Source organism: Biomphalaria glabrata, chromosome 13, assembly GCF_947242115.1.
Source record: "Biomphalaria glabrata chromosome 13, xgBioGlab47.1, whole genome shotgun sequence".
Lineage (NCBI taxonomy): Eukaryota > Metazoa > Mollusca > Gastropoda > Planorbidae > Biomphalaria > Biomphalaria glabrata.
Genome location: NC_074723.1, coordinates 38,070,846 through 38,098,086, shown reverse-complemented (window position 1 = coordinate 38,098,086; position 27,241 = coordinate 38,070,846). Strand labels below are relative to the sequence as shown.

General features: G+C 35.0%; 1 long non-coding RNA gene and 1 pseudogene across 1 annotated transcript; both read right to left on the bottom strand.

Annotated features, from left to right (window-relative positions):
- Nucleotides 1-14,706: 14,706 nt before the first annotated feature.
- On the bottom strand, nt 14,707-17,658 carry LOC129922310 (uncharacterized). The gene is made up of 3 exons (XR_008774284.1): nt 17,593-17,658; nt 16,874-16,986; nt 14,707-14,856 (listed from the first exon to the last, which is right to left on the bottom strand). It is a non-coding gene; the product is annotated as an uncharacterized LOC129922310 (long non-coding RNA).
- Nucleotides 17,659-17,846: 188 nt separating this feature from the next.
- Nucleotides 17,847-27,241, bottom strand: part of LOC129922300 (dynein axonemal heavy chain 6-like) — a 46,862-nt pseudogene continuing 37,467 nt past the window's right edge.

Genomic DNA, 27,241 nt, shown 5'->3' with positions numbered 1-27,241 from the left:
CTATAAAATAACATAGCAAAATTATGAAATAACTGTAAAAATACTTAGCTAGATTATGAACTAATCCTAAAAATACTTAGACTAGATTATGAGACTTGAGTATGATTACCTGGCTAGGTATAAAAACAAATGCCAGGGAAATGGTTAGAATCATTAAGAGTCAGCCCAGCCAAATGTCAGAGGAAACATCTCCATAGCCAACAGTGGAGAACATGACAACAGCAAAATTGAAAGACTCAAAAATGTTGAAGTTTGAGCTGCTGCTTCCTCTCTGAATGTGTTGAATAGTGCAGATACTTGAAGGAAGGAAATCAAAAAGAAAACTTAAGTTAACTCATGTAAACCTATGTATATTTATGTTTATTACTGACAAAAAAATAAGGCAAGCTATTAACTCAAGAAACTGGGTCAGAGAATACATGGTCACTTAATTATAACTAATTATTTATTCAATTTAACTCACACTCTGTCAAAAACTAACTCTACAGCACAATTTCTAGAGGCTATATTTTAGATTCTGATAAAAAAAAATTTAGGCTATATTACATTTTACATAGCACTATATCTAGTCTAGGCTACATAGCACATAGACACACACAGATTTATTTATTATTGTTCTTTGGAATATACATATTATAATTAATAATTAATAGCTTTTATATAGCGCTACTTTCATGCTTATAGCATGCAGACCAACAATTGGCAAAGAACCAGCATACAGACCAACAATTGACAAAGAACCAGCATACAGACCAACAATTGGCAAAGAACCAGCATACAGACCAACAATTGGCAAAGAAAGCTTACATGAATAGTCCAACAATAATGGCATAAGTTTGGTGAATTTTGCATCAGGAAAAGGAATGTCTATCTGCAACACTAAATTTTAACATGAGAGTATTCACAAGGTAACCTGGATCTCACTCTATTTAACACCCAGAATCAAATAGATCATATACTCATAGATAAGAGACATGGATCGGATATACTAGATCAGAGGTGTGCAAATTACGGCCCACAGGCCACATGAGGCCCACCTAACTGTTTTATGCGACCCGGGCATACCTACAGAAATTAGGTGAGCTCATAGATTATACATATAAAGAATGCAAATATATAAAAAATAACTAATTTTAAATATCTATATAAATTATTGAAATTTCTGATTCTTATCAGTTATGATGAAGAGGTGAAAGAAATAGTCTCTACACATCATTCTAAAAAGCCTAAACTAAACGTAGCATAAATTCTTATTTGCAATATTTTAAAGATCCAGTTAAAGATTCAAACTCAGAGAAGTACTTGAAGATTTGGAAATAAAACATTCCAATGTTCGGTACCACAGTAGTGTCCGGTGGCTTAGCATGGACAAGATATTGAGAAGAATATAGGATTTCAAGGAAGAAATTGTTATGTTCCTTGAAGGACATTGACTATGACTTGCTACTAATATTTCTAATGAAGAGTGGAAGACTCAAACTTTTTTTTCTTCGGAGGTAATGCACATGAAATGTATGTGAATGCTAAATCTTTTCAAACAAAACTTTCCCATTTTTCCAGGCAAGCAAGTGAAAACAGATTTTGACATTTTCCTTTGCTGAAAGGTAAAACTATTTCTAGTAAAACGGTTGAATTATTTAAATTCTTTGATTGTGGAATGGGCTGAATACTTTGAGGGGACAATGAAGTATATGAACTGTCACATTGGAGGACCAGATCCCTTAGAGAACCAACACTCATTGAAACATCAGAAATAATTAGGACCACGAAGAATCACAAAGCACCAGGAGAGGACCAAATTACAGCAGAACTAATTAAATATGGAGGAAAAGACTTAGATTACCAAATACACAGACTAATATCCAGAATTTGGGAAGAAGAAGTAATACCAACAGAATGGGAAACAGCTCTTATAGTCCCAATACACAAAAAAGGATCCAAGCTAAAGTGCTGCAATTACAGAGGAATCTCTCTACTAAATGTGACTTATAAGATCCTGTCTAGGCTTATAACTAAGAGGCTTGGAAAATACTCAGAAGAAATCTTAGGTGACTACTAATCTGATTTCAGATCAGATAGATCCACAACTGATCACATCTTCACACTAAGATGTATACTAGAAAAATGCCTTGAATACAGCATACCTATCCACCAACTCTATTTAGATTATAAAATGGCCTATGACAGTATCAAATGGAAATATCTATATGACACTCTACAAAATTTTTGAATACCTAACAAACTGACAAGACTTATACATATGACTTTAAATAACTCAAAAAGTAAAGTCATGATAGAAGGAGAACACTCACTGGAATTTAAAATTAAAAGAGGATTAAGACAAGGTGACTCACTTACTTGCATGCTTTTCAATTTGACACTGGAGAGTTATAAGAAATAAACACATAAACTTGAGGGGAAATATTACTAACTTTTTAAATACTTCAGGAGAGAAAATATGGTTCCACAACCAACAGGGACGATATACAGCTAACCTCTACAATACCTTGCTTATGCAGATGAATTGCCTTATTGGGTAAAGAAACCTCTGACATGGCTAGAGCCTTCATACAACTAGAAGAAGCATCTCGACCAGCAGGACTTGAGGTCAATGACAGTAAACCCAAGTACATCGCAATGACAAGAGACAATCAAAAAGATAGGACCATATATTAAAATCATAAATCACAAATTTGAAAATGTCAAAGCATTCAAATATCTAGGAAGTACAATTGATTTAAAAAATGACCTACTAAACAGAAATAAAGGAAAGAAAAGCAGGAGGCAACAGAGCATTTTATAGCACCCATCATTTACTTAAGAACAAAAAAATATGAACAAATAAGAAAATAATATACAAAACCATAAGACCAGCTGCAGTGTATGCAAGTGAGACCTGAACACTGACAAAGACAACCGAAAATATACTAAATACTTGGGAACGAAAAATTCTTAGGAAAATCTATGGTGCTATACAAGATGAAACAGGGTGGAGGACATGTACTAACCATGAGATATATCAATTGTATGAAGACCCACAGATAGTGACGGAGATAAAAGGCTAAGGAGAGATCTGAATGGAGGGATGTGTTGAACCCAGCTAAAGCCCTCCATGGGCTGTAGTGCCATTGGGATGGATGGATGGAAAGTGTTTCCTGCAAAATAATGACAACATTAAAACAAAAAAAATATTTGTTCTATTCATATTTTACGATGTCTTAAGTATTTCTTTCAAAATAACTATTTTGTATTAAATAGGCTAAATAAGATCTAGATGTAGTGATAAATCTCATCATCTTGACATCATATGTGATAAATATACATGACTTGATCATCATATACATAAATCATACAGGAATGGACTGGATTTCTAGATGCACTAAGATTCTACATCATGCAACAATACAGGATTACAGGCAGCACTTTGGCTTTCTTACTGTCACTAATACCGTAGTCTAACTGTAATACTTGATCTAGATTCAGATCTAGACTCTAGTAGACTGTCACTTAGTTTACTCATAGTCATAGTCACCATATAGATCTAGATATCATAGTTTCGGTCAGACGTGAAGACCTCCCGCAGGAGGACGGGGGATGGTAGTGGGCATGGTTTGAACCCATGACCATCGATAAATTCAAACGACAGTCCAGTGCACAAACCGCACGACCAGGCAGCCATCCACAAATACTACATCTAGAGATATAAATATATATAGAGAGAGATAGATCTAGAAACTAGAATCTATATATACTAATAATGTAATATAGATCTAATATAATTATATAGAGAGTAGTTTATTTATTTACATGAATTTGGACACTAGCTGTTTTTGTGGTCATTAAATCTTTATTTTGATATTTAATATGAAACTAGCATGTCCATTTCCAATGATTCTGACCCAATTTCCTTCCATTTAGCTGCCTTTTTATGTAAGAAAAAAGAATTTCAAATGTCTACATCAGGTTTTAGTTTTTCCCTATGTTACCCGGAGGACTTTACCTCTTCCTGATTAAGAGAATATTTTTGGGGTTGGCTAAGTCTAGTCTATGCTAATGACCCTGGCAATACTTATTCTGTTTTTTGGAGCTGTTTTATTTGATTCATAAGCCAAGTTGTTTGATTTTATACAACAAAAATAATAGGGTGTTTGAATTAAATTACGATTTTCTTTACCAAAATTTATTTCAGACAGCCAGTTTTGGACATCAATGTTAATGATCTTATATTATATTTGTTTGTTTGTTTTTTTCATAGAGAATAAATGGGCAAATGTTTGTAGTGAGCTTGGTACATTGAATGTCGTTAAATGCCTAGATCTAGACCTACTAGATAGATTTATAGAGAGAGAATATAGAGGATTCGGCTATTTAGGCAAGAATGGCTATCCTAACCTGTACTATACTACAAAAGATCATCTGTATTAGAAATTTATTAAATTAATTTAATAAACAAAAAACAAAAATTTAGTTAATGTTAATATAGAATTAAAATCAGAGTTTATTGATGCCTAAATATAGATACTGTCTGAAATAAATTAAATGGTCTCTGGAATAAAATAATGTGGGTCAAATTGTCTGCATTAAATGAAAACACACGCCCTCTTTGCCCTTAAATATAATAACAAATATAGGTTAGGGGTACAAATATAAGTAGTCATCCTTATTCTCCTTAAACTTAAACTAAAGAAGATTTTGATACTTATTTCTTTTCTATGTCGAACCATTGTCAAATAACGCGCTGTCAAAGTCAAACAAAGTCAAATTTTGGCCTATAGGTGTCCAAATAGCATAAACTACTCTAGATCTAGTTTATAAAAGATCTATTATAATTTATTATTATTTATATAAAATATATTACTATAGATCTAGACAATCACAATAGTCATTATTATCATAATAATAATAATAATAATAATCTTTATTATCCATAAGGAAATTTGTCTTACAATTTGTGCATTACACCAAACAAAAAACATTATAACTATAAGAAACCAAAGTCTACATACACACCAGACTCACTCATAATTTACATGTGACAAAGTTTATACCAGATTGTTCTTATTTAATTATTTGATTGCCAGGGGAACAAAAGAGTGTTTGTGTCTGTTTGTCTTTGCTATCGGTGTCTTGTATCTCTTTTGTGATGGTAAAATCACAAAATCCTGACACAAAGGGTGATTCTTTATTTCGAGGATCTTGTTAGCTTTTTTAGAGATGTTTGTCTCAAACAACTGCCCAAATGGGGTTTGTTTTTTGCCAATGATTTTGCCAGCAGCATTTAGGATTCTATAAAGTTTATTCCTATTTTTAATGCTCAGATTGCCATACCAGGCAGTGATATTGAAACTTAAAATATTGCAGATGTGAGCGTGATAAAACATAGCCAAGGCCTTTTCGCTAACATTAAACGAGGACACCTGACGCACCAGTAGTTAAACTGGGTGATTTTAATAAATGCACCTTGAAGGGTGACCTACCCACCTTCTATCAACACATTTCATGTCCGACAAGAGAGCACAGAACTCTGGACTTATGTTATTGTAACATCAAAGGAGCATTCACATCTTGTGAAAAGCCACCACTAGGATCATCGGACCACAAAACAATACAACTGCTGCCTATTTACCGTACAAAACTTAAAGAAGGAAAAATCATTCAAAAAAACGTACAAGAATGGACTCAAGACAATATTCTCAAACTACAGGGATGTCTAGACTGCACTGACTGGAATTTGTTTAAAGAGACCACTTCCAATCTGGAAGAATGGGTCGACGCAGTAACAAATTACATCAAATTCTGCGAAAACATGTGTGTCAGCACTAAGAGCATCAAGATATACCCCAACAATAAACCATGGGACACTGCAAAAATAAAATGGGAAATAATAAAAAAGAAAGGAGCATTTATGAGTGGCGATGGACAGACAAGGAAAATTGCTCAACGAAATCTCAACGTCGTTCTTGAGGAAGGGAGGAGAAACTACCGCACCAAGCTGGAAGACTCAATTAATACAAGTGGCATGAGACAGGCGTGGGGCATCATGAGCAAAATGGCAGGAGCACAAGTCAAAATAAAAAATAATCTTGCTACAAGAGACGAAAAAACATTGGCCAACGAGTTAAATGATTTCTATTGTCGCTTCGACACGAAAGATTTTAATTATCTAAGACTCAAAGCCCTTGAGGATGTCAATGTTAACAACTATTTTGAATTATACTATGACTATCTCACACTATCTATCTATACTATTAGTCTGAGTATAGTCACTATAGACTAGTCACTAGACTATACTTAATTATAATACTAAAATAGTATGACTATCTCAAACTATCTGAGTATCTGTCTATACTATTTGTCTGACTATACCATCACTATAGTCACTAGACTATACTTAATTAAAATACTACTATTTTATACTATATTTTTTCATACTAAATAAAATTATAATATAGTTAATGGACCTTATTCACTAATTGTAAACAAACATTTAGCCATGTGATTATCTATATCCTCTATTACTATACAAAGTATGCCATCCGTAGTGGCTGTCACGTGATACATATTTTTTATTGTTTTATCAATATTACAATATTATGCCGTGGCTAAATGTGTTTATTTACGATTGGTGAATGAGGTCCATTAATATTATTTATACTATATTTTTATATTATATATAGTACTTATAGAGTCTATACTTTATTACTTTATTAAATTATTATAGTATTAAATTATAGTTACACTACTAACTAGTTATAGATCTAGACAATGTAGTCATCTAGTCAGTAGATCTACTTATACACATTATAATAGTATTATACCATTTAGTCAGTTTAGTATAGATTTCTATAGATCTAGATCTAATCAATCTAATCTATCTCTAGAGATCTATATATTATTATATTTTAGATCTAGTCTATATTAACCCTTTCACCACTAAACAGTTGTCAGAAACTATCTATCACCGAAGACAGGCTTAGAGAAGGGATATATAACTATAACTCTGATGTATCAGAATTTTAAAAAATTAATTTTATGACTAATTTCACAGGAAAAAACTAATTAGATTAGATATAACAAAAAAGTTAAAAACATTCTTTTTATAATAGAAAAAAATACAATAGACCTAGGGTTCACATTCAGCATCATTGAATGATTATAATGATATTATTATTAGATCTAATTATTATGATGATCATTCACTGGTCACTGGTGACTGATTCTTTCATCATATTTTAAGTCATAAATACTTAAATAGGCCTGCAGAGCTCAAAAACATTAAAATATCACGTCATATTTAGATCTAGATCTAGTTGCCTTCCAATCTTCCGTTTCACTTTCACTAGATCTAACATATTCAATACTGAATTCTAATCTAGCTGCCTAGCATCATTTTTTTTTATTCATTTTCACTACTAAAAAAAATCGTTCTGAACTCAAATTTGTCAAATGAGACAAATTCAACAAATTTATACAAATGATTATGATTTGTTACAGTAACAAATGGCTCTAGAAACTCTAGATTAGTCTAGATCTAGTCTAGACCCTGAGTAGTCCTAGCCTAGTCCTAAGTCAATACTTAGTAAAGTTAAAGTAGACTATAACACTATCTATTAGATCTAGATCTAGATCTAAAAAGTAAAAGTAAAACTAAAAAATTCAATTGAAATTCTAAATTAAGTAAATTACTTACCCCAATCATTGTTTATATCCATATCAACATTAATATTCCCATTAGAATCTTATTCTATTAAAGCCTACACATAAGCCTAAATATGTTCCATTTTAAAGGCTAGCAAAAAAAATTAATTTTCAAAAAATCTTAAAACTCCATGCTGTAGAGATATAGATCTAGATAAACATCTAAAAATAGCTTCACTATCGCTCTTCTAGGTCAGAGTTAGTAAAGGTATAAATTTTTATTTAAAAACTAGCAGTGCGTGCGTAAACGAAACAACCTAAAATCGGCGACTTTAGTCGGCGCCTTCGACATTGAGGTCACGCTCTAGTTGTCCAGAAGGGCGTCGGCGCCGTAGGCGCCATTATCCCATTGGTGGTTAAAAAGGCTTTTTTCTAACTACCAGGCCTGGACGTGGGGCTATTTACCCCTGTTCTGTCTGAGGGCTCCCATCGGTAGACGGCCATATCGATTGACTGGGCCAGACCGGACCGTGACGTGTAGGCTACACAGCGCACCGTTCCTGGGCCCCACTCGCTACAAGTGGCTGAGAGCAATGCTAACTGAGGGGAGCTTGTCTCATATTCCTATACTAATACTGTAACCGCCACTGTTCCGTACAAGGACCGCCACTCCAGCTAACGGGACACTGATGACGGCCCCCTTGTGGAACGGCGTGACGGACTTTTTGGACTGGGTTCCGGGCGTTTTTTCCATCCCAACCCCCGAGTGAGAGAAAAAAACAAAACAAAAGCTCACCCAGGGAAGCCCGGCCGGGCCTGGTTCGCTACACGTAAGCTACTTAGACTATCTAGTTTCCACCACTAGACGTTTCCTCCGGAGGGCCACGCTGAGGCGACGTGTAGCTGGAATTTCCTCCGGCTAGTTGACTACCAGTAGCGGCCACTCCCGGCAACTCTAGTTGTAAAATGGTTAAATATTGACTCTATAGCTTGCCATGTTTGTGTTTCAGACGTCAATAAGATAAACTTCTTGCAGAAGTAATCTTTTTTGTAATTCTGGTCTTCGCTTTAAATGCTCTAAATTTTAAATTATCTCGAATTATGTAATTTGAGATCGATCTAAGTAAGAAGGAATACGAATAAAACAAATATTGATCAATAGTCTAGGCCAGGCCCTAGACTATGCTGACATAGTTTGAACGTAGAATTTGTGTACGCTATTAACTTACCCACATTTTAACATGTTCAGATGATTCGTTTAAAAATGTTTTTTCATTGAAAAAGTCACTGTGATAGATACATTTAGATACAGGAATTTAAGTTTGTAATGAACATATTGGTTTTCAGAATACGCACATAGATTACTTTGAGTGATCTTGCTCCTCGTCAGCAATGCAAATTACCTGGAACAAAAAGGTCTTTCAGAAGTACTGGATACACTATCTGGACAAGAATAGGAACATAAAAAAGGCAAAATATGAAAATACTTTTTAAAAAGCTTTTCAATGGTATGGGGAAGAACTCCACATTCGCAACTATAAATTTCAATATTGTAAAAGGAAAGTTTCCCTTTCAGACCTTGCGATCTATGGGGCAGATGATGTTAAGGTCATCTGTTTCTATGGCCAACACTTAACGAGCAGGGTGTCATGAGGCCAGCACAATGACCAACCGCCTTTACTTTCCCAAATTAAGTCAGGTCACCATTAGATTTGGGTGGACCGAAATTCAAAATCCCAGTCTTCACCAAGATTCGGATCCAGGACCCAAGGTTTGGAAGCCAAGCGCTTATCCAATCAGCCACCACGCCCCAGTACAAATTTGTTAATTTTGTTGTTATTGATTCATGTATTTTCTTCGCCAAGGAATAATTGTGCAAAAGTTTCACTCAACTTGATCCAAGAATGAGAATGGGTGAAATGACATGTTCAAACTTTTTACAGACAAGATTTGGTATACGCTTTGTAAAAAACAGGTCTATTGTGTAAGTGATGTGGGTTTTTTTTTAAAGTTTCGGACACTTCTTTTGAAATGAAGACCATTCATTCCAGGCCAAACCTCATGCGTGACGTCGGGGGGATGACGTCATTGACGACGAGCATTGAAGTGCATATCACTCGAACAGGCGGCCACCAGGGGCGTAGCTAGGAATTTTCCATCGTTGGGGGGCCCAGGGCTTGACCTCTTTTGAGGCCTCTGTATTTTGCGTAATATTTTTTTAATGTAAAAAACACACTAATTTGGGTGCTTTCTCAAATGGGGGGGGGGGCGTGGGGATTTTCAAATACTCCCCCCCCCCCACATTTTTTTGTACAAAGCTTATATCAACTCTGTTTGGTCAAAAAGTTTTGTAGTTTTTTTGTTCAAAAAGTATTTTTTTATGTGTTCTTGTTCATATATTAATTTTTAAGATGGGAATTTCAAGTCACTGTCCACTGAAGGAAAACCTAGATCAAAGTCAGCGCTATTGTGTCTCTAGTGCAGTGTTTCCCAAACACTTCGCACGTTCTGAGTATTTAGCGAAACTTTTCGCTTATTTGTTTTTCACTTGGTGGCCTTAATATGGATTGTGTATGTGTGTGTTTATATTGTTACGATCTTCTCTATCAGGCCTTCTGCAAACACTGCCAACAACACAACACATCTAAAACAACTTGACTACAAGAGCTTCAATAAACAAAGTGGCGGTTTAATGACAAATTACATCAACAACAGCCAATGAACACAATTGGCTACACTAACTGAAATGCTTTTCTTCACAACAGAACTGCCTAACTAATCCCTACAAGTGTCTCTAGCTCGTACAGCTACATCTTCGAGGACTCTCAAGGTACTGCACAGTTTTTCTCTTGCTGTCCTGGACTCAACTGTCCTTTCTTTACAGTTTAATAACACACTCTTACATAACACGCACAACAATAGGAGGTTTCTTACCAAGGGGAATAACTCTACACACAAACACATACACATCAACACAATGTCAACATCTCTAATTTTTTCTTTCTCTCTTTGTGTTTCTCTTCCTCTCTCTCTCTCTCGTCGTTTGGTATGCTTTGATTCTAGTATCCTCCCTTTGTTTCTACAAAACTGTATTTAAAAAAAAAAATGAAGATAGCATTAGGGGCACGAATATTTGTACAATGGGGCTGAAGGGGACGAAAGATTCTCTTTGTGGCGGGGCTCCAATTTCTCTCTTTCTCTCTCTTTAGGCACTGGAAAACATTGAAAAAAAAAAACATAACAAAAACATAAAAAATAACATTTTTAAAAAGCACCACAAAAAAAAAAAAATGTTACAAAGACATTTAAAAAAAAACTAAAAAAAAAAAAAAACCGGACAGAAGCGAGGCTCACTACCCGATGTTCGCCTATCTGCTTCCACTAACATTTCTACCGAGGCGCCACCTTAAGGCCAGGGGGATCTGGAATTAACTCGGTGTCATTGAACCAGCTGTCTGTGCACCATTTGTCGTGGCGCCTTTATTGACCTCAACCTATCCCTTGGTTTGTTAGCCCGTTGGGGCACCACTCATGATCGCTCAACCGTCTTCCTCCATCCCTGTCTATCCTTTCAAAGACAAGCCCCTCCCATTCTTTTATGTTTGTTTTCTAATCGCTTTCTCTGTCTGCCTCTTCTTTTTCCTGGTATTGTTCTCTGAATGAAGGACTTTGCAAGTACTGAGGACATAATGGTATTGCCATAACATATTTTTTTTTACAGTGGTCAGCAGACCTTCATTAACCTATTATAATATCTTGAATTACTTTCCTACGCTCTTGCGCGCGCTCCATTGGCTTCCCGTGAAAGCGAGAATCGATTACAAGGTCGCCACACTTTGTCATCAGTGTATATATAACAATGAGATGCCCTTGTACCTTAGCGAACTGATTACTCCATATGTCCCCCGGAGAGCCCTGCGCTCAATGGACTCAACGCTTTTAGTAGTGCCACGTTTCTTCCTCATAAGCTACGGTCTGCGTGCTTTTTCAGTTCACGGCCTACATTTTGTTTGTTAACAGCGCTTTATAAATAAAATTATTATTATTATTATTATTTCCGACCCAGTGCAGTCTTGCCAATGTTGACACTATTTTGACAAGAAACTCGTGCGCTAATGGACACACGCGATGGCTGTGTTGAAGCACGGAGATACTTTTGGGCTGTATGACACGTTTCGGGTTTGACTGCAGACACTTGGTACTAGATTGACACGTGATATGACGTAATTATCTTCCTTTTCGAAGTAACGTTTGTAATATGTAAGATAATTTTTATCGACCCAATCAAATGAAAATTGTTTGTCTAGAACTGACCATCTCAAGTAACTACTGTAACAATAACAATATAGATGCACGATATAGACACACATACGAACAACATTCACACACGAAAAACACATACACACTCATAACCAGCGCTTTATAAATAGACTTCTATGAATTCTCGATGACAGAATGTTTATTTTAAATGAGGCTAAACATGGCGGGCTCCCTTTAATTATTGTTAACGAAAATCAAGTAAAAATAATGGGTATTTTGGTCATTTTCAGCTCTTATTATGAAAAGATGACCATTATTAAATGTATTTTTTACATATTAAATTTTTTTTTCAATGTTATCATTAAGTAAAATACGAGCAAAACATGTTGAACTATTTGAAACGTGTAAAAACTAAAAATCGATTTTTTTCCCCAAAACTATCATTTTTGAGTGTTTCCCCTGCCCTTAAGTGGCCAAGTAGACCCAGTTGCGAACTGCATATTTTGCCACAACCTTTGCATAAAAAGCAGGTTATCTGGGGTCTAAGTTCTTTTTTTTTTCGTCGAATGCGCCTGTCTTATCTGATGAATTACAGACGTTACTTCAAAAGAAAATATAATTACGGCCTGTGAGAATACAGTTATGCTAGTTAATTAGTGATTTAGTATTTGCCAAGTCATAGCTTTTCCTGGCTGATTCAGACAACCCATTCCATGCTCTAGTAACACTATTGAAAAAGGAGCACTAGTACACATTTGTCCTAGCATATGGAACAAGTAATGTGCTTTACCCATCTGTCTTACTGAGTATTTTATTATGTTCTGTTTTCAGACAAGATAATTTTTATCGACCCAATCAAATGAAAATTGTTTGTCTAGAACTGACCACCTCAAGTAACTACTGTAACAATAACAATATAGATGCAAATACGACTAAGATTCGCACACGGAACACATACATACTTACAACCAGCGCTCTATAAGTTAGACTTCTATGTACTTCTCGATTACGACAGATGACCTTTCGTGTCCCTTTTTTTTTTTTTTTTTTTTTACATTTTTATCATCACTGACATAGACTTTGCAGTGGAATAACACAATGGTAATAACCTTATATAGAACACTAAGGCTTTTTACATACGAATGACAAAACAGTTCATAACGATACAGTACACACACACACACACACGCTGACCTATTGTATGACTGTGCAGCTGGATGAGTCAACCTTGCCTGGTATAGGTAATGTAGCATTAATTTTTATTTTGGTCGCATGGACATATGGTCATTTTATTAGGATCAAGCTTCACTCCCCCCCCCCCTATATTATTTTCGAGCTCTGCCAAGCGCATTAAATTAGATCCATTGATTTCTATTTCCAATAGACTTTTAGGCTAAAATGTCTGTAAAAGCTAAGAAACTTTTAAAAGGTAGATTTAATTGAAAAAAATTATTTTGGGTAAGGATGATTTTGGTAACAGGAATTTCTATTGGCACAGATAAAGGCAAACAACTGAAGACAAGACCTCACTGAATGTAGCAGGCCTATATATAGCTGGATAGTCCATAAATTAATAAAATTAAATTAACCATTTAAAAAATGTTCCACTTAATAAACAAACATGCTCAAGCCAACATATGTGAAACACAAACATATGCAATAAATAATATATCACATTTATTATTGTGCATAGTGTGAGCTATGAAACTACGGATGGCTGCCTGGTCGTGGGATATTGTCTAGTGATATGTGTCTCGAAAATCCCGGGTTCAAACCTTTCCTGGCATCCGTGGGAGTTTTGTTAATCCTCAATATAAAAATTAGGAAAGGTAAGATTTTTAACTGGAACCATGATAGCCTACACTTTCTTTTATGCAAAGACCGGAGGCCAAGCCGGGACACTCCATATTTCTATTATATTTATAGTATACCAGCCTTTAAATACAATAAGTTATGTAGTCATGAATGCATCAATTCAAGTCTCTCTACAGTATCCTGTTCACCAAGGCTAACAAGCCCCATCTCCCTGAAGCTTACTAGTTTGTGCAGTCTATAATAATATTATCAAAGAGTCGACTTCTGTGTCATCTCCTTCAAGTTGAATATAAATAGATATAAATATTTATTTATTATACTTTGAATGACCAGAGTACAATAAATATTTATATTTTAAATGACCAGTACTCATTGCTCTATACATTTAGTATCACACCCATAATCAGTTGATTTTCTACAGTTGGGGGCATGGTATTATACCCCACTAAGAACCAAACCAACTTCCACCGGACTCAAATATATGAGCCACACATGAATTAGACTGGTTGTCAAAGGCTATTTGAGATATATGCCATTAGGAAGCAGATATAGGTAGTGGATTGCTTATATCCATTACCACTTCCAACAATTACAACTTTGCGGACCTTGAGAATAATTTATTGCTTAACTATGCAATGTGATTCTGACTGAATGAGAGTGGATTTGAATGCCTGGATCATATAATTTCAACTGTTTAGAAACATAGTCTCATATTATTTTCTTTCATGTGTCAAGAGAAGCTCAATGTATAAAAATTGTATTTTATTATGACTAAATAGAAATTTTTATAAAGAATTTTTTACTTCATTTTTATAGTGGTAAAAAATATAATTATCTTCAAGTAGTTAAAGACTTTATTTTAGTGATATGAACACAAGATGTTCTAGATAGTGATCAGAGAAGAAAGTTGCTCACTAACATATCTAACATTGTGTGAGCCTACAAACAGGAGAACAAACACAAAGTAATAACTAGAGAACCATTTGTAATGGACATTGTTTTTATTGTTCAATGCTTTACAACTTATCTCTAAGCAAAATTAATCAGAAATTTGACATAAGAGTGCTGCACCTTTGGCTATCCAGTAATCTTGTGTGTTGCTTGAAGGAAGGTGGACAGTTACAACAAAGTTAGTAGAATGTCCTGCCAAAGAAACAAACAAGGAAAGCAAAGTCAAAACAGTTCAAATATTTATAGATCAAACTATACACCTAGGGTGCAGCAGCTAAAAAAAAACTTTTATTTTTTAATTTTCTCTAAAAATGTGAATATAATAGACCAGGGCAGAGGCTCCTAACATCATTGCATAAAGAATATTACTGCCTGTTATTATAAAACTACATCTATAGGGTTATTAAATCAAAGCCTGAAGCTATGGTCTTGGTTAGGAGATCTTGTCATCCACAAAGAAGCCCCTCACCTGGCAGCTGCTAGTTCCAAAGGAATGACACAAAAAAAAAGGATATATAATATTATAACGACTCTATCCAGGATTTCTGCCAACACAACATAACCAACTTAAAGAACTTCACAACTCAGGCTCCAAATAATGTAAAAACTTTAATGTCTAATAAATACACAGCCAATACTGAATACTGAACAATAACTGTACTGCAGTCTAAGCCTCTGTACATCTGTACCAAACTCTACAGGCCTTTCCACCTCATCCTGGATTGAACTGTTTCCTATTGCCTTCACAATGAATCGTGAGACCCTCAATCATGAATCATCTAGATTGACACCTTTGTTCTTAATATAGGCTTCTCAAAGACCTTCTAGAAAGTGATTGATGATCATAAGACTATCATCATGAATTGCATATGTAGTATTCAGAATACAGATCATTCTTGAAGTGTCATCCGTCATCACAGTAGACCACTCACCGAGTTCTGGCCTGTGCTATCAGTGTCAGCTGATTGCACACACAATTACCCCTACATGAATCAATAATAACAATATTCTAAAACACAAAAACACCCCTAGATGTCAGCCAATCTTTTTTGTATGCTGCAATCTTACACAAATAAAACACTTTTTAAATCTACTTAATATTAAAAACCAATCTATTGAATGGTCAAAGGTAATCTTAGAAATGTCAATGTGAACACATTTCGTCATTAACCCTAATAAATTATTGTCTATTTTAGCCTTCTATTATAATATATAAATATAACTTTATGCTTATTATTTAAAATCAGAAAAAAAAAGTGTAAAATAAAATTAATTATGATGAAATAAGAACATAAAAAATTAGACATTAAATGCAAGCAATTAAAAAATAAATGCTCAAAGCAGGCACTGAAGCCTGATCATAATTTTAAATTCAGTAATTTCTACTACTAAATGGTTGATTTTTTTAAAAGTTTCTTATTTTTAGCATTTTGTTAGCATCATTTCTCAAAATAGTACATCTCTTGTTTCAGTCAACATATAGGAAAGAATAGGAAACATGTCTAGCTTTCTATAAAATACAGTTGGTCCAATCCAAACTACATCAAAGAAAGCTTCTACTCAAACAAACAAAGAAACCAGATAAGCCTACTATACCAGTATTGAAATACATAATCTGATTGGACAACCTGAAGTCAATTTCTGGGCAATCATGTCATCGGCCATTTTATAGAAGTAATGGCATATTGCTATTAGAAATATACTCAGCTCATAATCATAACATAGGAGGCACGGTGGATGACTGGGGTCCAGGGTTCGAAACCTGGTGAAGACGGATTTTAATTTTTTGGGATCTTCTGGCGCCTCTGAGTCCACCCAGCTCTAATGGGTACCTGACATTAGTTGGGAAAAAGTAAAGGCGGTTGGTTGTTGTGCTGGCCACATGACACCCATAGGCCACAGAAACAGATGACCTTTACATTATCTGCCCTATAGACCACAAGGTCTGAAAGATGAACTTTACTTTACTTTATAATCATAACATATACACTTTTGTTTGTTATATCCATTACAAGACACACACTGCAATACATGTCAAGTTTGTGGCTTTACAGGCTATTAGTTTGCCCCATGTTGTACTATCTAAGAGTATTTAAGTATTGGTTCATTTAGCTAGATGATATGTAGCTGAATGAAAGTTGTATACAATATTAATAAGATCGTGTTGCAAACATTAATGCCAATGTGGCCTTTTTTTATGAGCTCTTACTTTGCCTGCATCTGGCCTTTCAATTGGTCACCAACAGTCATGTGATCCCAGTCCCAGGCAAAACCATCCATATAGAGTCCATGTACAAGCACTCCATCATCAGGAACATCCAACTGAAAATAGATAGGATTGAAATATAAGTTTACTAGATATGCTGTTTTTTTTTTTAAATTAAACATGTTTGGGAAACATTTAAGTAAAGTAAAAATTTCCCCCTTTCCGACCATGTTTTCTACACTGGCAGACGATGTTAAGGTCATCTGTTTCTAAGCCAACGGTTAACGAGCAGGGTGTTATGTGGCCAGCACAACAACCAACTGCCTTTACTTTCCCCAGAGTTGGGTGTACCCAGGGGCGCCCTAAAAATCCTGAAATTCAAGATCCCAGCCTTCACTGACATTCGAACTCTGGCCCTCAGGTTCGGATGCCAAGCCCTTAACCATTTGACCACCACACCCCCTGGGAAGCATTTAGGTTCCTCATTATGTTATGATAAAATTAAAATCTGACAGAGGACGAGGAGGAGAAAACCACAAAAGTTTAATTAAATTTCTCTAATTTTTTTTTAAATTCCTATATTTCCATATCAAGTCTGATCATTTGTTAGTGTTTTTAATTTTGAAGTTCTATATTTTGATTTCGTAAACTGATTTAACCATTGTTTTAAAAATAAATATTGATTTATTAGAGAAATAATTTGATTTTAACTAAAAGTTTACATTTTGATCCATAGGTATTGTTTCGCCCTTTTTAACTGTACGCAGCTGCTCCATAACTAGTGCTTCTTCTCTTAAACCAAATTGAAAATGAGCACAATTATTGATTGTTGATGACAACACATGAATCAATCACAAAATTAAGCAAATAGTTAAAATGTTTGTTTTACATGTTTCGGATGTTCCTTTAGAGTTGAAGATAGTTTACTTCCTAGTCCAAACCTCCCGCAGGACGACGGGGGATGGGAGCGGGCAGGATTTGAACCCTCGACCATCGATAAATCCAAACGACAGTCCAGCGCGCAAACCGCATGACCAGGCAGTTAATTACCAGACAGCAGGCTTATTGTGAACAAGACAGCAGTAGGTCTGTTACAAAGGCAGAAGGATACATAATTTGAGATCTAAAGGAAATCTACAGAGGACAGACGTAGACTACTGAAAGAGAACCTAAACGGATCACAGCAATGTCTACAACAATTATGTCTGCATTGGGTGTGGCAAAATATGTAGGTCACAGCTAGGACAGCCTAGCCGAGTGAAATGCTGCACTCCCCCTTGAGACTCAAATACATGCCTTCTCATTATTAGTCCTAAATGTACTAAGCAAAGTGAGATAAGCCTTGTGTAGAGAATAAGGTGACACATTTTTTTTAAGACTGTAAAACCTTCTATTTTTTTATCAGTACTTGAACAGCTCAGTGACTAGTACATTAGCCTTCCATCCTAGATACTTGAGACCTCCATTTCAAATACAGAATCAAGCAACTTTCTTAGTTTAAAAAAAAAAAAAAATTGGTTTTGAAAGGGCAGCACCAAAACTTTCTCCCAGATTCAACCCCCTTCCCCAACAGAAACTTATTGGACCATAGTGCACTGAGCAAGCTATTGGCATTAAAGTGGCAATAAACAAAAACAACTAATTAAAGTATTTCCAATTGCACAAGTTTATTATTATTAGTCTAGCTCTGTTAAAAATTAATTAGATTATTGATTCAAAATAAGTAATGCTATTAGTTTTTTAAAAGTACTTTTTATATTTCACTTGTTCCTGACATGGTTTTGACACTTTAGTTTTAACAGCAATCACCTGCAGTTGCCTTAAATCAATGTGATCATAAATGGGAAGATCAAAACTCATCCTTTAATATAGGGCAATAAAGTCATACCCAATCATATTATGTTACAACTTAAAAATAATACTCCAAAAAGACAGTAATTTATTTTCAAACACATTTTCATGACGTTTATAGGACACATAAAACTTTGTGAAAAGATATTGTAAGTATCTGACATTTAGATCTACAACTTCCCAACAAAATTACAAACCTTGTGGAAAGAAGAAGCCAGACAACCAAAAAGACTTAGGAGGTCCATTATTGATCCAATTGTCAATAAAACAACATCTCATTATCAGGTCTTTAACCCAAGATGCTAAAGACTTTAACGAAGGATAAGCGTTTCTGGCCCATAATTCTGGGACCTGAAAATGAGTATCAAAATGTGTATCAAATATACTAAAGTGCTTCTAAACATATCATTAAAACTATTTGATTATTACTGTTACATAAAACACATTAGTGATTTGGAAAACTCTGGATAAGTTTAAACCATTAGTAAGCACAGTTGATTTAAGATATTCCATAATTTATTTTCATTGAAGTTCTAATAATTTATTTTCATTGAAGTTCTATTTTTCTTTTTTGTTATAATATGTGAGATGTGTGGCTGAGTAACAAGAATTCTGTGGCAACCCATCGAGAGGAGGGGGGGGGGGGCTGAGTTTTATTCCAAACTTGACCAGACTTGTGTTTGCTGAGTGCCTGAAGGCAACCCATTGTCTCCCCCTGATCCACAAAAGGAATTGGACTATAATTCAAGAAGCTTGCTATAAAGCAAGAAACTTGTGCTTTACAAACAGAAAGAAATAACCCTAACCAAATTAAAAATCTATTGAAATTGAGTAAGTCATATAATTTACACAACAATGATTTTGTTAGAAAAAACATAATGAATGGAAAGTTGATCCATAAATGTGTCAGGCTGTATTTTAAAGCCTTGCCTTATCTGTCCTGGCCCCCTGACACAGTTAATCAATTATGTCAAACAAGAAACACCACTACAACAATTCATATATTGACTTGATGAATGTTTAATCTTATGATACATTGAATGAAGAGTGAGGACTAGAAACTCAAAATACCTAAATAAATGAAAAGCTACCAGTATCATGGAATTCCCATATTGACATAATAAAGAAATCAAACAAAAAAGACTATAGTTTATCATAAATGTTTGCAAATCAGACAGTAATATCACAACAAAATTCTATTTCACCTTAAACCACTATGCAAAATTGCATCTTAATTTGGGGGATCCTTCAACATGTGATAGATAAAGAATCTAAAAGATGTCATATAGAGCTATGAGGAATATCACAAATGGATACTTACATTAAACTAAATTAGCACCTTAGGATATCACTAAACATTTAGAGGAATTCCAAGACAAAACACTAGAAAAGAAACTACAGGTAGTAGTAATACCTAAAACACTAAATTGTAGCTTGCAAGTACAATAACATTACCTAATATAATAAATACTCAGAGACACAAGGCTAAAGACACATTTCTTATTCCATATGCTAGAACAAATTAATATAAATAATCTTTCTTTCCAAGAACAATTTGAGAATGAAAAGGAAGGAAGGAAAAGAAAAACAATGAGTTAAAAAAGAATTTTAAGCTCTTTTTCACATGAGGTATTTGAAGCTGCAAATACCTCGGAGCTATTGTCTCAGATGAGGGAACAAAACCCAAACTATTGGCCCGAATAGCACAGTCCACAGCAGCCCTTTCAAAACTTAAAATAATATGGAAAGATAAGGGCTTAGCCCTCGGCACCAAAATCAGACTGATGCGCTCTCTGGTCATGGCCACATTTTTATATGCTTGCGAGTCGTGGACGTTGAATGCAGAGCTTGAGAGGAGGATCCTAGCAATGGAATTGAGATGCTACAGAAAGATCCTAAGCATCACATTCAAAGACCGCATCACAAACCAAGAAATCAGAGACAGGGTTACTGTAGCGATTGGAGCCCATGACGACCTGCTAACTATTGTAAAAAGACGAAAGCTTAAAACCTTTGGCCACATTACAAGATCTACGGGACTCGCAAAGACCTTCCTTCAGGGAACAGTGCCAGGGAGAAGAAGAAGAGGCAGACAGAAAAAGCGATGGGAGGACAACATTAAAGAATGAACGGGCCTGCCATTGAGAGAGGTTCTAAACAAGACAAAAAAAGGGAGGAATGGAGAAAGAAAGTCGACAAATCTTGCCTGGTGCCCCAACGGTCCAACAGACTAAGGGATAGGTAAAGGTAAAAGGTAAAGGTAAGGTTTCACATGAGCCAGTGGGTAACAGGATGAATTCAGGTTGGATTTATTATCTTCTTTTTGAACTAAATTTGTATAAGAGAAGCTGACGTTAAGTTGAAGCTTCCAATAAAATGTGTGAAGTTTTTCGGGAAAAATAAAACTAAAATTTAACAGATAGATCTACGTTCATTCTAAATGTAAACAATAAATTACTTACATGGTTATTTAAAAAAGCATTGTATACATTCTCCAATTCCTCACTCATCACTACGAAACCTTTGATGGCTTTTTTCAGTTGTTCTAATGATGTCTAAAGGAGTAAAAATAAATTTGAAAAAACTTGACCAAATTATCTCTTAAAATGAAGCTCTGACTTACTATCATTTCACCATTATCACGAGAATTCCAACAGTTATTGCTGGGTATTTTCTATTCTGGTATCCATTGAATAACAGTTTTTTTGCTGTTGTTGTTGAGCTTTGTAAGTGCTGTTCTGAGGTTTTTAATACAAGAGGAATCAGAGTTTTGCAAGCTTTGGAGGGTTGTTTTCGCATCAGTTAGAAAGACAATCTGACTGTGTGGGGAACTGTGTGGATGATTTGCTAGCATGGTAGCAGCTAGTGCTAGTGCTCCCCTTTCTGCTCTGTGACTGTCAGAGAGCTCTCCAGTGGAAATGGATTTTTCTAGTTTTCCTCCATCTGGCCATTCGATGAGTATTCCAGCTCCTCCATTTGTGGTGGCTTTATGGGATGAGCCGTCCCTGTAAACTCTGATCCACTGATTGCTAGGATAATTGGTTTGTAGAAAACAATTCACTATTTCCTTGAGCTCTGTTGGTCTGTAGTCAGATTTTCTTTTTATGTTTTCAATATGGTCCCTTATAGTAGGAAGAGGGCTTTCGTCCCAGGGTGGAGATTCATTATAGTGTATCGAGGATTCCAGAGTAATTTTTTCAAGTTGTTGAATGCATTGAAAGCCTAGAAAATTGAATGAAGCTACCAACTTGCTTTTACAAGAAACGGCCAGTTAAGAATTTTTGATTTCACTACATGAGATATTGAGGGTGCTGTGGCTGAGTGGTTAAGTGCTTGGCTTTGTGATTTTTAGGACGCCCCTGAGTCCACCAAATTCTAATTTTAATTTAATTCTAATCCAAATTCTGACTTTAGTTGGGGAAAGTAAAGGCGGTAGGTCATTGTGCTGGCCACATAATACCCTGCTTGTTAACCTTGGCCAGCAAAATAGATGACCTTGACATCATATGCCATAAAGATTGCAAAGTTGAAAGGGAAACTTATTCTGTGTCAATATCATATCATAAGCAATCTTCTTGTAATTCGCCTCGTGAACTATTCGTTAAATAAATCTAGACTTAAGATTTCGTTTACATTAAACCTTTTATAATAACAGTAAGGTCTTTGTATACAATATATATATATGGCTCCTTTTGTCTCGAAAGGCAATGGATGCGCCCAAGTGAGTCACTGGTTTTGGCTTAATCTTGAGACGGGGCAGAATCTGGTGTGGCTAATCAAGCCAATTCTAGAACGGCAGACTTTGCCACAATTCGTACATGTGTATGCCTCTGATTTAGGGCTAGCAGACAGGGCAGCTTTCTTTTTTTCCCTCTTGATTAAAGCCGCTTCAATTCTTTTGTTCTCAGCAAGGGTTGTCCCAGCACGCACAGTCTGTCTCCATGCACTCCGGTCTTTGGCTATGTTTTCCCACATACTTTCACTGATGCCTGAGGCTCTCATGTCTCGCTTGCAGACATCTCTATATGTTAGTCTTGATTTCGTTTACATTAAACCTTTTATAATAACAGTAAGGTCTTTGTATACAAGAATATAAAACATACTCATTAATTATTCTATATTTAAATCTTATTAACATGTACCTTGATTATTATAAGCAGTTTATTGAATCTTTCAGTTTCTTGCATCAATACTATGGTTTAAGAGTTTATGCGACCTTTGGCGTCAGGCTAGTGGATAAAGAAACAATATTTCGCAATCAATTTGTCAATTACTACTAAGCATATCTAATATTATTGAAAAAAAACAACAACATGGTTTTTGATATTTTAAAAAATATTGTATGCACTATTATGTTGTTTTTCTTTAAATAAGAAGCTTTTAATAATGTAGTAGTTTTCACATTCAGCATTCTATTATGTTAGGTATTATTGCATGCCAAGAGAGCAATCTATTATGTTAGGTATTATTGCATGCTAAGAGAGCAATCTACTGTTAGGTATTATTGCATGCCAAGAGAGCATTCTATTATGTTAGGTATTATTGCATGCCAAGAGAGCATTCTGTTATGTTAGGTATTATTGCATGCCAAGAGGGCAATCTACTGTTAGGTATTATTGCATGCCAAGAGAGCAATCTACTGTTAGGTATTATTGCATGCCAAAAAAGCATTCTATTATGTTAGGTATTATTGCATGCCAAAAGAGCATTCTGTTATGTTAGGTATTATTGCATGCCAAGAGAGCATTCTATTATGTTAGGTATTATTGCATGCCAAGAGAGCATTCTATTATGTTAGGTATTATTGCATGCCAAGAGAGCATTCTATTATGTTAGGTATTATTGCATGCCAAGAGAGCATTCTATTATGTTAGGTATTATTGCATGCCAAGAGAGCATTCTGTTATGTTAGGTATTATTGCATGCTAAGAGAGCAATCTACTGTTAGGTATTATTGCATGCTAAGAGAGCAATCTACTGTTAGGTATTATTGCATGCTAAGAGAGCATTCTATTATGTTAGGTATTATTGCATGCCAAGAGAGCATTCTATTATGTTAGGTATTATTGCATGCCAAGAGAGCATTCTATTATGTTAGGTATTATTGCATGCCAAGAGAGCATTCTGTTATGTTAGGTATTATTGCATGCTAAGAGAGCAATCTACTGTTAGGTATTATTGCATGCCAAGAGAGCAATCTACTGTTAGGTATTATTGCATGCCAAGAGAGCATTCTACTGTCAGGTATTGCATGCCAAGAGAGCAATCTACTGTCAGGTATTGCATGCCAAGAGAGCAATCTACTGTTAGGTATTGCATGCCAAGAGAGCAATCTACTGTTAGGTATTGCATGCCAAGAGAGCAATCTACTGTTAGGTATTGCATGCCAAGAGAGCAATCTACTGTTAGGTATTATTGCATGCTAAGAGAGCAATCTACTGTTAGGTATTATTGCATGCCAAGAGAGCAATCTACTGTTAGGTATTGCATGCCAAGAGAGCAATCTACTGTTAGGTATTGCATGCCAAGAGAGCAATCTACTGTTAGGTATTGCATGCCAAGAGAGCAATCTACTGTTAGGTATTATTGCATGCTAAGAGAGCAATCTACTGTTAGGTATTATTGCATGCCAAGAGAGCAATCTACTGTTAGGTATTATTGCATGCTAAGAGAGCAATCTACTGTTAGGTATTATTGCATGCTAAGAGAGCAATCTACTGTTAGGTATTATTGCATGCTAAGAGAGCAATCTACTGTTAGGTATTATTGCATGCTAAGAGAGCAATCTACTGTTAGGTATTGCATGCCAAGAGAGCAATCTACTGTTAGGTATTATTGCATGCCAAGAGAGCAATCTACTGTTAGGTATTATTGCATGCTAAGAGAGCAATCTACTGTTAGGTATTATTGCATGCCAAGAGAGCAATCTACTGTTAGGTATTATTGCATGCTAAGAGAGCAATCTACTGTTAGGTATTATTGCATGCTAAGAGAGCAATCTACTGTTAGGTATTATTGCATGCTAAGAGAGCAATCTACTGTTAGGTATTATTGCATGCTAAGAGAGCAATCTACTGTTAGGTATTGCATGCCAAGAGAGCAATCTACTGTTAGGTATTATTGCATGCCAAGAGAGCAATCTACTGTTAGGTATTATTGCATGCCAAGAGAGCAATCTACTGTTAGGTATTATTGCATGCCAAGAGAGCAATCTACTGTTAGGTATTATTGCATGCTAAGAGAGCAATCTACTGTTAGGTATTATTGCATGCCAAGAGAGCAATCTACTGTTAGGTATTATTGCATGCTAAGAGAGCAATCTACTGTTAGGTATTATTGCATGCCAAGAGAGCAATCTATTATGTTAGGTATTGCATGATAAAAACTAAGACACTACTATATAAAGCTAGACACTAAAGCATCACAAGAACTAAAAGACTATCATGTAATAATAGGAACTATGGAACTATGGATCACTAACAATATTAGAAACAGAAAGGCCTACTAAGAATTAAAAGGATGGCCCAATAAATGGGAATATGGAAATCCATTGCTGGTGGCCCATACTTAAATAGGGGTGATGGACTCTAAGTAAAGTAAGTACTAAGAATTAAAAACTACCATTTTTACTTGGAACTAATAATATTAGTACGTACTGTAAACATATTGGGATTCGCTCTTTCAATATCCAGTTTGTCAATCAATCGATCCAGGACAGCCTCAGCAAGTTCATAAGTAATATCATCATTAGACATCCCACCATCAGCTGCTACGATTCTCGGTTGAACATCAAGTATTGCAGCTAGATAAAAATTTGTTTTACTCCTTTAGTTCTGCATGAACAAAAATTTTTGTCTTAAATTCCAAACATCTCACCCTTTTTTGTTGATTTATTTGAATAAGAAGAATCAATTGATTTATTAGTGCTGCTAACAAAACAGTAGGCTCAAGGTAATAGGTGAACAAAACAGATATATAAAGCAAGAGTTTCAAACTGGTTTGAATGTTCTTCTTGAACATAATCAAATGTGGTTCTCCTGAGATCAACAAAAAGAAAGTTCTAAATGACCCACAATCTGAATCTTTTTAGAGAGAAAAGTGGCAAAGGAGTCTGTCCATAGAGCATAAGACTCACTGATGGCTACAATGTTGTAAGCCATAATAAAGCAGTGTAAAGAAGATTATATGACAATTTATTATATGACAATGATTTATATTCTTAACTAAAGTATTTCAAAACAAAACCAGTGTAAGTGTATATAGCAGTCAATTGTGACTGTTACCAAAACAAACACAGACTTACCAAGTAAAGCATTGGTTTCATTCAACTGAAAGGCTATGTTTGCATTCTCATGGAGCCCAAAGATTTCTGGCTCATTTATAAGTGGTAGAGATTCAATGTAAGCCTTGACAGTAGCCAATGTCTTGACAAGAGGTGGATAGTAAATACCTTCAAAAATAGATTAAATTTAAAAAATTACCTTCCATGGCCCATTGTATTTAATACAAAACAACATAACTTTTTTTCTCAAAGACATTATTTGTTATGAGGCTGATGACTTTTGGTAAGCAATTACTTTGCTATTAATTACTAATGAATAATACATTTTAAACAAAAGAACAATCCCCTCTCCCCCATACCTGAAATAAATCAAGGTTAAGGGCATGTATAAATCTAGTCAGAATATATAAAATTCTAGCTCGGTGATACAGATGCAGACATGGCAATATTTTAAAAAAGCGTAGCCTAGACTAGAATACTGGATCTAGATATTAATACAAGTAATCAAAGTTTCAAAGATGTCAAATGTTCTTGAAAAAGTTTATGTATTTATTGAACTCTTTGACCTCCAGACAAAATGTAATTGTAAGAAATTTATATTTTGAAAAATTATAATGGTCAAACAAGTTTCAAGTGCGGCCAATTAGCTAGTTATTCTTTTCCCAAAGTTATACTTAAACTGTTAAATTTGTTAGAGCTATTTTTGAGATCTGTGTCCATCCAAGTTTGTTGTTTTTTTTAACCCTTTTGCCAGCTGATAAGAGGAATAGTAAAATAAACAATGTATCACGAGCTAAAAAGTTCCTCACCCTGACAGACTAAAACAGTCTTAATCAAATCTACTTTCACTATGTTAAATCTTTGCTCAAGTTGCATAGGATTCTGAAGTCAGATTAGAATAGATTTAATCTAATTTGTTATATCAATTTTGATTAGGCTCATACTTCAATTCTGTAACTGGTTATAATTTATGTATGTATTTTGTTTGCATATTTTTGAAAAGGAATTTTGCTTTGATCACTCCATGCAACTATTTTAAAGTGCATGTTACACCCCTCTCTATGACATTGATCTTAATAGCAATACAAACTTTTTGATCAGTTGTCAACGCTTCTAAACCCTGCAGCTTCTCTACAATCAATAGAGATCTAAATAATGTTGATGTGCCATAAGCTATTGACTATACCAGCATCTTAATCTTTTACAAATTATTAGTAGAACATTATACAAACTTACTG